Here is a 13561-nt window from a genome sequence, read left to right on the forward strand (position 1 = left end):
GTTAAGAGATTTTGATTCAGTTTTTCTTTCTGAAATTTGTATTACTCAATAGATCTCAACATCTTTAGGTGTAAAAGGAATGAGTTGAACTAAGTGGCCTCTCAAGTCCTTTCTAGCTTTCCCATTTTGTATCTCTAAATAATAATTATACATAGTCTTCAATGCCATTTGGCATTGGCTAAGTCCTTATGGGATATGAATTCAAGACTAGGGCAGTTGCTTTAATAATCCCCATTATACTGCCTCCCTCTCACCCTTTCTAGTGGCAGAAATTCTTATTAAAGCCCTCACTGTAAGAACTAGTCTCAAGTTCTGGAATTTTCCACAGGCCACTAATTCGTTTCACCTACCCAAATTGAGAGGTAAAGAGTGTGCAATATCCTACTAATAGGATAAGCTTGTTGATCTTAAGGAGAATATATTTTTAATTGACATAGAACAAAACATAGCCTTAAAATTTCTTCTCCTACAGAGCCTTTCCAAAGAATTTAGGAAGTATGGGGTGTTCTCTTACAGGCAGGTAGGTAGCACAGTGGGTTAAGTGCTGGACCCAGTCAGGTAGTCATTGAGTATAAATCCTACTTAGACAGCTGTGTGACTCTGGGTAAATCACTTAACCTCTGTCTGCCTCTGCTCCTTCACCAGTAAAATAGGAGCTCATAATAGCACCTACCTTCCTGGGTTGTTATGAGGATCAAGTGAGACAATATTTGTAAAACACTTAGCACAATGTCTAGTACTAAATTAATGTTTGTTTTCTTCTTTCCTACATAAGTCCTTCCTCTCAGCAATAAATTTTCCCTAATTAAACATTCCACCAAGTTGACCAGAACAATCCATTCTGCAAAATCACACAACTATCCCTGATAATGACCACAGCGGCATCAAGGTAATTAGGCTTAGCCTGGAGAAAGGTAATGTATAACTAGAGAAGACACATGTCAGAAGCACGCCCAGTAGATTCCCCACTTGTTGAGATTCTTTTTTCATACAAGCACTCTATCTGGGTCCTGGACACAAGTGTCTTTGCAAAGCGAAGAGAAAACAGGTAATCTGTAGGTTCCTATTCTACTGAGAAGTTATGAATTCCTTCCTCCCTACCCTCCCACCCAATGTAAGTATTCTTGCTGTTTGTCTACTTTGATAAATAAACTTTAATATTGGAAAGCAAAAGTCTGCCTATGTCATTATTTCAATTATTCCCCAAAAAGAGTCCATCATATATATATATATATATATATATATATATATATATATATATATATATATATATATATATATATAATGTGATTATACAAAAATTCTTTGTAGATGCATCCACAGGAATAATTTTGTTCAACCCACCCATCGATGATCAAGATCAATATGAGGGAGCTCTTCATCAAGATCAAGTTAATAAGAGAGTTCCTGAAATGTTTCTTGCTACCAAAGCTCATCTTTTTTAAACCAATATTCTCCAAGTGATGTATATCTGGCTGAAAATTATGGAATATTATGATATCAAAAGAATCAAAATAATAGATGGCCCAAAAGGAAAAGTGCATGGTAGTTCCAAGTAGACTGCAGCATGGCACCAAGAACAACTTGACTCTGAGAAGTGGTGGCAAAGGCACCATAAAGAAGGATATGTGTGTACATACACACACACACATGCGAGATGGGTATGGAGCAAGAGTGAGGCTGATACCTATGAAATTTTATGAGAAAACCAGAAGCAGGCAGCTAGGTGGCTCAGTAGATCTCAGTAGATGGAGTGCTAGGTCTGGAGACAAGAGGTTCTGTGTTCAAATTTGATCTCAGAAACTAAGTAGATATATGACCCTGGGCAAATCACTTAACCCCAGTTGCTTACCCTTACTGCTACTGCTCTTCTGCTTTGAAACCTATACTTAGTATCAATTCTAAGAAAGAAAGTAAAGGTTTCCAAAAAAGATCATCAGAAGGTAAGCTTCTTGAAAGTAAGAATCATTTCATACATTGTATTTGTATCCCCAAAGTCTAGAATAGTATTTAGCAAATTCATAATAATAGCCAGCATTTATATAACACCATGCCAGGTACTTTACAAGTACTATTTCATCTGTTCCTCACAACAACTCTGTGAGATAGACACTATCATCATCCTCATTTTACAGAACTAAGGCAAACAGATTAAGTGAATTACCTAACCAAGTATCTAAGATCCAGATGGGAACTTAAATTAGTCTGACTCCAGGACCAACATTGTGCCACTTAGCCACCCTATGAGATTAGACATCTAATATATGTTCACTTGATTGGTTGATTGATTAATATCTCCCCCAAACTGTGCAGATCCTCTATACTACATGTATGGAAGGCACTGAAAAGAATTGTTAACTATCAGAAGGCACGGGGGGGGGGGGCGGTTAGCAACAATAAAGTCATAGAGCTATGGAATTATCAATACCTCCACCCAAAAAAAAATCTATTGACTAGCATTTAGTAAGTACTCACTCTTTCTAGGCACTGGAGATACAAATAAAATAAATGAAACATTTCCTCCTCCAAAGGATCCAGCATTCTCTAAGGAAATCGAACATCTAAGTATGTGTAAAATCATGTATTAAACAAATATAAAATCTGGGGCTCAGGTAATAATCGTTGTTTTCACCAGGAAGGAGAGCATTTCAGGTTTAAGACCCAGTTTATAAATATATAAATATAAAATCATTTGTCAGGAAGGGTACCAGGAAGCTTTGGGAAGATTGAGAAAGATTTGATATAGAATGTAATATCTGAGATGACTTCTGAAAAAAAAAAAAAACCTGTACACTCTTAGGTAAAAAAAAAGAAACTAAGAGAAATTCAGACTAATAAAATGGAGATCCTAGTGTCATAAAATCAGGTACATGGGGGGAATCTAAGTGGATTGTCATTAAATCTTTTGGTACTTAGAAGCATCAAGACTATGATCATCTGTGTTCCTCGACATTACAATCCTATTGCTCCCATTTTCACTTTTATTATCAATTATCAATTATTATCAAATTATCAATTATTTATTATCAATATCATTATTATCAATATATTATTTATTATCAAATGGGCAATTCTTTTTTGAAATACTAACCACCCAAATATATTCTTGAAATCAAAGTGGTCAATATTTGGAGAGCCATTTCCAGCATTTTCCCTCTAAGAATTTGGTAGGATGGTAGAATACATTTTCAAATTGCTAGGAGCCCAAATCTTTAAGATCCTCCAAATGGTTTGTAAACTTAATGCTCCCCTGGTTAGGCAATCCACATATTTACTTCTCTGTGACATATATGTCAGGTTTGCTTAATTTACTAGTCAAAAACATTCTTGCTACTCTCTGCCCTGAAGGATAAACAAAGCAGAAATACTATGTATTTCTTGACATTATTCAAATCAAGCATTGAACATGAACAATTTCCAGACCTTCTTTGTCCCAATGGCAACAATTATTGGGACTAGACAATACCAGCTTCAATGCTTTGTACTTCCTTAGATCTTTGGAGGTCAACTAGATTCCCTGATTGCAATCAAAACATGATCTTCTAGGAAAAAAAAAAACATAAAGTTTGGAGTCAGAATATCTGGGTTTGTGGAAGAGTCACCGACTACTTGTGTGCCCTTTGGCAAATCCCTTAATCTGACTGGGCCTCTTTTTTTTTTAATTTTAAACATTATTTTATTTGGTCATTTCCATACATTATTCACTGGAAACAAAGATCATTTTCTTTTCCTCCCCTCCCCCCCTCCCACCACCTTTCCCTCTCCCATAGCCGATGCATGATTCCACTGGTTATCACATGTGTTCTTGACTCGAACCCATTTCCCTATTGTTGGAATTTGCATTATAGTGTTCATTTAGAGTCTCTCCTCAGTCTTATTCCCTCCAAACCTGTAGTCAAGCAGTTGCTTTTCATCGGTGTTTTTTTACTCCCACAGTTTATCCTCTGCTTGTGGATAGTATTTTTTAGATCCCTGCAGATTGTACAGGGACATTGCATTGCCACTAATGGAGAAGTCCATCACCTTCGATTGTACCACAATGTATCAGTCTCTGTGTATAATGTTTTCCTGGTTCTGCTCCTTTCGCTCTGCATCACTTCCTGGAGGTTGTTCCAGTCTCCATGGAATTCCTCTACTTTATTATTCCTTTTAGCACAATAGTATTCCATCACCAACATATACCACAATTTGTTCAGCCATTCCCCAATTGACGGGCATCCCCTCGTTTTCCAATTTTTGGCCACCACAAAGAGTGCAGCTATGAATATTCTTGTACAAGTCTTTTTCCTTATTATCTCTTTGGGCTACAAACCCAGCAGTGCTATAGCTGGATCAAAGGGCAGACAGTCTTTTATCACCCTTTGGGCATAGTTCCAAATTGCCCTCCAGAATGGTTGGATCAATTCACAACTCCACCAGCAATGAATTAATGGGCCTCTTTTTTTTTAAACCCTTACCTTCTGTCTTTGAGTCAATACTGTGTATTGGCTCCAAGGCAGAAGAGTGGTAAGGGCTAGGCAATGGGGGTCAAGTGACTTGCCCAGGGTCACACAGCTGGGAAGTGTCTGAGGCCAGATTTGAACCTAGGACCTCCTGTCTCTAGGCCTGGCTCTCAATCCACTGAGCTACCCAGCTGCCCCCTGGGCCTCTTTTTTATTCTATAAAATGGAAAAAATGGAAAAAAAATCTTGTAGTAGAAATGCTGAGTCAAAAGGTGTGCACAATTTTTAAGTCCTTTAGTTCTAAATTGTTCTTTAGAATGATTGAACTAGTTCACAACTTCATCAATAGTGCATTTGTGTACCTATTTCCCCATACCACTCCAGTATAACTGGAGTAACATTGATGGAGATAGTAGTAATCCTTGCCATTTCTATTACTGGATTACACTGGAAAGTTGTGGGGAGCTAAAAGAGACTTTAGAAATCACCAAATAATAGAATTTGGAACTAGAAACAAGCTTAGAGACCATCTAGTTCAAATTCCTCATTTTTTACAAGAGAAAACTGAGACTCAGAGAGATTAAATGACCAGTAACATTATTAATACCTAAAAAGTCATCCAAGATAATATAAACTACCAACTTTTCATGCTTATTTTCCCATCTATTTGAAAATTTTTTTCATTTTGAAAATTTTTGTGAAATATATCTACACATGTGTTGAAATTATCCCCAAATGATAAAAATATTATCAAAGGAGAGTCAAACTTTTTCAAGTATTATTCCACAGTATGCTATATCCTTACCATCATACAACTGAATGAAAGATTTAGAGAATAGAAGAGTCCATTTGTTTATCATTTATTGGTTACAAAAAAAATTTTATTTGGCATAGCAAAATGCCACCTTAAAGTCTCTCTTCCAACAAGTTGTCACCCATTCATACATCAAAATCATTCAGGTTTTCTTGAAAGATGCAACAGGATTTACCTTGTTTAAGATCCATTGATCATAAGTATCAGACATATTATAAAATAGGAAGAGTTATATTCTCACCAAAAGTATTTACCACTTTCTTGGAAGAAATCTAAAAAAAAAAAAGTCCTAGGCGAAGAGAGACTTCCTCCAACTTCTCCAATTTGTGAATGACATTATGTTGATTTCATCAAACCCAGGAGCAGCTCCTATAGATATCTATAGAGTTTTGAAAGAATTTGTTCTAATCATCCCCTCATGAAAAAATTTCAGTTTCCTTGAATATGATATCACATGTTAAGATATAAGATAGAGCTTGTTTCTATATCTGGGAAAGGCAAGACAAAAGTAAATAGTGGACCTAGGAATAACCAGGAAGAAGAATGAGATGAAATGACTTCAGGAAATTGCAACATTTTTATTTAAGAATTATTTTCCTTTGCAATTCCATTCTCTTCTATGATTTCTAATCAGTGTATAATAGTCTGTTATCTAATTCCCTTTCTTTTATATTTTAAGGTTTTTCTCTTGATTGCTTATAAAAATGTATTGATTGTTAGTGGAATTTTGAAATTTAACCACTCTGTTATGAAATTGTAAGGATAGGTTTTGTTGGGGGGGTGGGGTTTGTTTTTGTTTGTTTTTCATTTTTTCTTTTTCTTTTTTTTAACAGATTTTTTATAATTTTATAATATTTTATTTGATCATTTCCAAGCATTATTCATTAAAAACAAAGATCATTTTCTTTTCCTCCCCCCCCCCGCAACCCCCATAGCTGACGCATGATTCCACTGGGTATCACATATGTTCTTGATTCAAACCCATTGTATGTTGTTGATATTTGCATTAGAGTGTTCGTTTAGAGTCTTTCCTCTGTCATGTCCCCTCAACCGCTGTAGTCAGGAAGTTGCTTTTCCTCGGTGTTTCTACTCCCACAGTTTATCCTCTGCTTATGAATAGTGTTTTTTCTCCTAGACTGTTCAGGGACATTACACCGCCACTAATGGAGAAGTCCATTACGTTCGATTATACCACATTGTATTAGTCTCTGTGTACAATGTTCTCCTGGTCCTGCTCCTCTCGCTCTGCATCACTTCCTGGAGGTTGTTCCAGTCTCCATGGAATTCCTCCACTTTATTATTCCTTTTAGCACAATAGTATTCCATCACCAACAGATACCACAATTTGTTCAGCCATTCCCCAATTGATGGGCATCCCCTCGTTTTCCAATTTTTGGCCACCACAAAGAGCTCAGCTATGAATATTCTTGTACAAGTCTTTTTCTCCATTATCTCTTTGGGGTACAGACCCAGCAGTGCTATAGCTGCATCAAAGGGTGGACATTCTTTTGTCGCCCTTTGGGCATAGTTCCAAATTGCCCTCCAGAATGGTTGGATCAGTTCACAACTCCACCAGCAATGAATTAATGTCCCTACTTTGCCACATCCCCTCTAGCATTCATTATTTTCCTTTGCTATCATGTTAGCCAAGCTGGTAGGTGTGAGGTGATACCTCAGAGTTGTTTTGATTTGCATCTCTCTGATTATAAGAGATTTAGAACACTTCTTCATGTGCTTATTAATAGTTTTGATTTCTTTATCTGAGAACTGCCTATCCATGTCCCTTGTCCATTTATCAATTCGAGAATGGCTTGATTTTTTGTACAATTGATTTAGCTCTTTATAAATTTGAGTAATTAAACCTCTGTCAGAGGTTTCTATGAAGATTTTTTCCCAATTTGTTGTTTCCCTTCTGATTTTAGTTACATTGGTCTTGTTTGTACAAAAGCTTTTTAATTTGATGTAGTCAAAATTATTTATTTTACATTTTGTGATTCTTTCTATGTCTTGCTTGGTTTTAAAGCCTTTCCCCTCCCAAAGGTCTGACATGTATACTATTCTGTGTTTACCCAATTTACTTATGGTTTCCTTCTTTATGTTTAAGTCATTCACGCATTTTGAATTTATCTTGGTGTAGGGTGTGAGGTGTTGATCTATTCCTAATCTCTCCCACACTGTCTTCCAATTTTCCCAGCAGTTTTTATCGAATAGTGGATTTTTGTCCCAAAAGCTGGGATCTTTGGGTTTATCATATACTGTCTTGCTGAGGTCGCTTGCCCCCAGTCTATTCCACTGATCCTCCTTTCTGTCTCTTAGCCAGTACCAAATTGTTTTGATGAGTGCTGCTTTGTAATATAATTTAGGGTCTGGGACTGCAAGGCCCCCATCATTTGTGTTATTTTTTTCATTATTTCCCTGGATATCCTTGATCTTTTGTTATTCCAAATGAACTTTGTTATTTTTTTTTCTAAATCAGTAAAGACATTTTTTTGGAAGTTCAATGGGTATGGCACTAAATAGATAAATAAGTTTGGGTAGGATGGTCATTTTTATTATATTGGCTCATCCTATCCATGAGCAGTTAATGTTTTTCCAATTGCTCAAGTTTAGTTTTAGTTGTGTGGAGAGTGTTTTGTAGTTGTGTTCATATAGTTCCTGTGTTTGTCTCGGGAGATAGATCCCTAGGTATTTCATTTTGTCTAAGGTGATTTTTAATGGGATTTCTCTTTCTAATTTTTGCTGCTGAGCTGTGTTGGAGATATATAGAAATGCTGATGACTTATGTAGGTTTATTTTGTATCCTGCAACTTTGGTAAAGTTGTTGATTATTTCGACTAGCTTTTTGGTTGAATCTCTAGGATTCCTTAAGTAGACCATCATATCATCTGCAAAGAGTGATAACTTGGTCTCCTCCTTACCTATTCTGATGCCTTCAATTTCTTTTTCTTCTCTAATTGCTACTGCTAGTGTTTCTAGTACAATGTCAAATAGTAGAGGTGATAATGGGCATCCTTGTTTCACTCCTGATCTTAGTTCTTTGATGGCTTGTTGGATTTCATTTTCTGATATGGGATTATTTAAGAATTCTATTTCTTCTTCTGTTCATCTAGGCAGTTTGTATTTTTGTATATATTCATCCATATCACCTAAATTGGATTATTCATTGCCATATAATTGGGCAAAGTAATTTTTAATGATTGCCTTAATTTCCTCTTCATTGGAGGTGATGTCCCCCTTTTCATCTTTGATGCTGTTAATTTGCTTTTCTTCCTTCCTTTTTTTAATTAGATTGACCAGTACTTTGCCTATTTGGTTTGTTTTTTCAAAGTACCAGCTTCTTGTCTTATTTATTAAATCAATAGTGCTATCACTTTCAATTTTATTAATTTCTCCCTTAATTTTTAGGATTTCTAGTTTGGTTTTCTGCTGGGGTTTTTTAATTTGATTACTTTTGAGTTTTTTTAATTTGCATTTCCAATTGATTGATCTCTGCTCTCCCTAGTTTGTTAATATATGCACTCAGGGATATGAACTTACCTCTGATTACCGCTTTGGCTGCATCCCATAAGGTTTGAAAGGATGTCTCGCCACTGTCATTTTCCTCGATGAAATTATTAATTGTTTCTATGATTTCTTCTCTAACTAAATGATTTTGGAATATCATATTATTTAATTTCCAATTAGTTTTTGATTTGGTTTTCCATGTACCATTACTGATCATTATTTTTATTGCCTTGTGATCTGAAAAGGCTGCATTTATTATTTTTGCTTTTCTGCATTTGTGTGCCATGTTTCTGTGACCTAATGTACGGTCAATCTTTGTGAATGTGCCATGTGGTGCTGAGAAGAAGGTGTATTCCTTTTTATCCCTATTTATTTTTCTCCATATGTCTATTAATTCTAATTTTTCTAAGATTTCATTCACTTCTTTTATCTCTTTCTTATTTATTTTTTGGTTTGATTTATCTAAATTTGATAATGGTTGGTTTAAGTCTCCCACTAACATGGTTTTACTGTCTATTTCTTCCTTCAATTCTCCTAGTTTCTCCATTAGAAATTTGGATGCTATATTATCTGGTGCATACATGTTGATTAGTGATATTTCCTCATTATCTAAAGTCCCTTTTAACAAAATATAATTACCTTCCCTATCCCTTTTGATCAGGTCTATTTTTGCTTTGGCTTTATCAGATATCATGATTACCACTCCTGCCTTCTTTCTGTCAGTTGAGGCCCAGAAGGTCTTACTCAATTCTTTAATTTTGACCTTGTGGATGTCTACCCGCCTTATGTGTGTTTCTTGAAGACAACATATGGTAGGGTTTTGGATTCTAATCCATTCTGATATTCGTCTACGTTTTATGGGTGAGTTCATCCCATTCATGTTGAAAGTTATGACTGTCACTTGTGTACTTCCTGGCATTTTGATATCCTTCCCTAATTCTAACCTTTCTTCTTCAGCTCTACCTTTTAGTCCAGTGATTTACTTTAAATCAGTCCCCCTTGTCCCCTCCCTTGATATGTTTCCCTTTCTAGTCCCTCCCTTTTTGTTCCCTCCCCCTCCCCCCTCTTCTTCCCTCCCTTTTTTGTGTTCCTTCCCCCCTACCCCCCTTGGTTTTCCCTTCTCCCTTCCCTTGTTGGGTAAGATAGAATTCAAGATCCCAATGGATCTAGATGTTCTTCCCTCTCAGAGTTGATTTCCCTGCGAGTAAAGTTTAAGTAAAAACTCTCTTCTTCTCCTTCTTATAGGAGTTTTCTTCCCCTCCCCTTCCCGTGTGAAGCTTTGTGTGAGAAAGATTATTCTATTTGGTCTTTCTTTTCCCCCTATTTACACATTACATTTCCCCCACATGTTAATATACATAGATTGATATAAATGTAGTCCTTATAGAAGAGAGTTTGAGTAAAAGAAAAAGATAATATTTTTCTCCTTTTCCCTTTCCTTAATATTTACATTTTCAGGTATTCCATGCTCTTTGTTTTTCGATATCGAACTTTCCACAGAGCTCTGGTCTTTTCTTTGCAAAAACTTGGAAATCTTCTATTTTGTTGAATGCCTATACTTTCCCTTGGAAGTATATAGTCAGTTTTGCTGGATAGCTGATTCTTGGTTGAAGACCCAGCTCTCTTGCCTTTCTGAAAATCATGTTCCATGCCTTACGATCATTCAGAGTGGAACTTGAAAGGTCTTGTGGGACCCTGATTGGCATTCCTTTATATCTAAATTGTCTTTTTCTGGCTTCTTGTAGGATTTTTTCTTTTGTTTGAAAGCTTTGGAATTTGGCAATTACATTCCTGGGAGTTGTATTTTGGGGATTTAGTGTAGAGGGTGTTCTGTGAGCTCTGTCAGTGGCTATATTGCCCCTTTGTTCTAAAATCTCCGGGCAATTTTCTTTGATTATATCTTGTATTACGATGTCGAGTTTGCTGTTTATTTCTGGCTTTTCTGGAAATCCAATTATTCTTTATATTATTATTATATAATATTTTTTATTTATATTATTATTATTTATTATTATATAATATATTATTATATATTATTTATATAATATAATATAAATAATATAATATAATATAATATAATATAATATAATATAATATAATATAATATAATATAATATAATATAATATAATATAATATAATATAATATAATATAATATAATATAATATAATATAATATAATATAATATAATATAATATAATATAATATAATATAATATAATATAATATAATATAATATAATATAATATAATATAATATAATATAATATAATATAATATAATATAATATAATATAATAATTAATTAAATTATCTCTTCTTCCTCTATTTTCCAAGTCTGTCACCTTGTCAGTGAGATATTTTATGTTTTCTTCTACTTTCTTGGTCTTTTGGCTTTGCTTTATTAATTCTTGCTCATTTTCTTTGAGTTACCTGATTCTGACTTTTAAAGCCTGGTTTTCCTTTTCACTTTGGTCAAACTGGTTTTGTAGATGCGTGAATTTCTTTTGCATTATTTCCCACTTTTCCTCCCAGAGGGCTTCCATCTTTTTGATCCTTTCCGAATCAAATTCTTCATGGGTTTGTGGAGAGTTTCCATTTCCTTTGGAAGGTTTTGGAGCATTTGCTTGTGTTTCCTCTTCTATCTCCTCTGTATTTTGTATTTTTGCTCCATAAAATGTGTCCAAAGTCGCCCCCTTCTTCTTGTTTTTCTTGGAATTTTGGGGCTTTTGTGCTTCTGTGGAGTTTGCCATCTCTATCTGAGTGGAGAGGACTAGCTTTTCTTATCTCTGTTTGGTGTTCAGAGGTTTTAGCCCTAGGCAAATTGTCCATTCTATGCAGTTGTTGTTCTATCTTCCCGGAGAAGCCAGGAATTGCTGGTGTTTCCATGTTACTGCCCTCCTCGTTTCCCTCCCGATGCTTCTCCATTGCCTTACTTTCATGCTCTGAGCCTGGCTGGGCCCTTTCTGCGGGCTGTTTGTTTCTGTGCCTTATCCTGCCAGGAAAGCCAGCACTCTGAGGGGGGAGGGGCCCCGGCTTCCAGGAGCTCTGGGCTCCTGAAAGGATTAGCTTTCCTTGGGTTGAACTGAGTATGCCCTGAGGGAGGGACCTTCCCTGAGACTGGGATGGAAGGATCCAGCCAGAGGGTTACAAGCCACCCCCCCATCTCTCTGTTTCCCTGCTGTCTGGGTGCCCCCGCAACTGAGTCAGGTTGTTTTCAGGAAGCAGTCTTCAGAATAGCCAGCCCTGAGGCTCTGAGGTTCCCTCTGCTGCCTTGGACTCGGAGCTCTGGGTTGGAGGGGATGGGTCCTGGGACCTTCCTTCTGCCTACCCCTTAGGTCTGAGTGATCTTGGGTTCTGGCTTTTGGGGGGAGTTGTACCTTTTGATGCAGGTCCAGGAGGAAGATTCCTGGGGTCTATGCTGTTGATTGTTTTGAATTTAGGTGCCCTAGGTGCATATAGTTTGAGTTCGGTAGGGAAGGGTTTCCAGAGATCTGAACTTTAGCTTTCTCTAAGCCGCCATCTTGACCGGAAGTCCCATTTTTTTTTTCTAATGAAAATTTATATATTCTTTAAACTAGTACTTTGCTTTCTGTCTTTAGAAGTTTTGACCAGTTTTATTATTTTTCCATTATGATGTTCATTTTTTAATTTGTCATATTTTCCTGGAATCAATGTGTTTGCTTTTATAAAGATGTGTTCTTTTTTTTCAGATAAATTTTATTTTTTACAAATTTTATTTCAAAAAATTTCTTAATCTTTTTTTTTTTATATTTTGCAATCCATATTCTCCCTCTTCTTCCCAAGCCGTTCTCCTTCCTATAAGAGCAGGTGATCTGATAAAAGGTGTATATGCATTATAATACAATACATATTTCCACATTTGTCATGTGAAAAAAGACATATAGTTTACCCTAGACAAAAATAATATAATAAAGGAAAAGAAGTTTTGAAAAATGCTATGTTTCAATTTGCTTTCAGACTCTGTTCCTTTTGTGGCTTTGAATACCCTTTTTTTGTCATGTGTCTCTTAAAAAGTTTTCCTGGACCTTTGCCGTGTTGATAACAGTTAAGTGATTCACAGTTGATGATCATACATTATTGTTAACTGTGTACAACATTCTCCTGGTTCTGCTCACATAATTTTGCAACACTTCATATAAGTCTCTCCAGTTTTTCTGTGATCATCTTATTTGTCATTTTTTATGGCACAATAATATTACATTATAAGCATATGCTACAACTTGTTCAGTTGTTATCTAATTGATGGACATTCTTTTAATTTCTAGTTCTTTGATATTACAAAAAATGCTACTCTAAGTATTTTTTTTATAGATAGGTTCCCCACCACCCATTTTAATTGCTTTGGGATATAGACCTAGCAGTGCTCTTGACCAGAACAACATCCTGATCATGTGCTCTTTTAACATTCTTATTTTTTATTTCTCTTCTTACAGATTGTCTTTTACATCAATATATTTGTACTCTCAATCAGTTTTTCTCTCATTCCTTTGAAGAGATTTGCCACCATTGATTCAGGCTTTATTATCCTGGTAATTATTTCTGCTATGTAAGCCATAAATTCTATACTTTATTCTGATCAAAATTCTTCTCTGTGGATGTTGATTTGTCCCTTGAACCAATTCTGGAACCTCTTGTTTGGTTTCATGTTCTTGAAAATCCACATTATTCTACATTTCATCTGGTGTTGATTCAATTTTCTCTGTATTGCAATTTTTATTTATCCATAATTTTTTGATGTCTTGGCAGCCACATCCCATGTAATTTTATTTTGTTCTTTGCTG

Source organism: Monodelphis domestica, chromosome 1, assembly GCF_027887165.1.
Source record: "Monodelphis domestica isolate mMonDom1 chromosome 1, mMonDom1.pri, whole genome shotgun sequence".
Lineage (NCBI taxonomy): Eukaryota > Metazoa > Chordata > Mammalia > Didelphimorphia > Didelphidae > Monodelphis > Monodelphis domestica.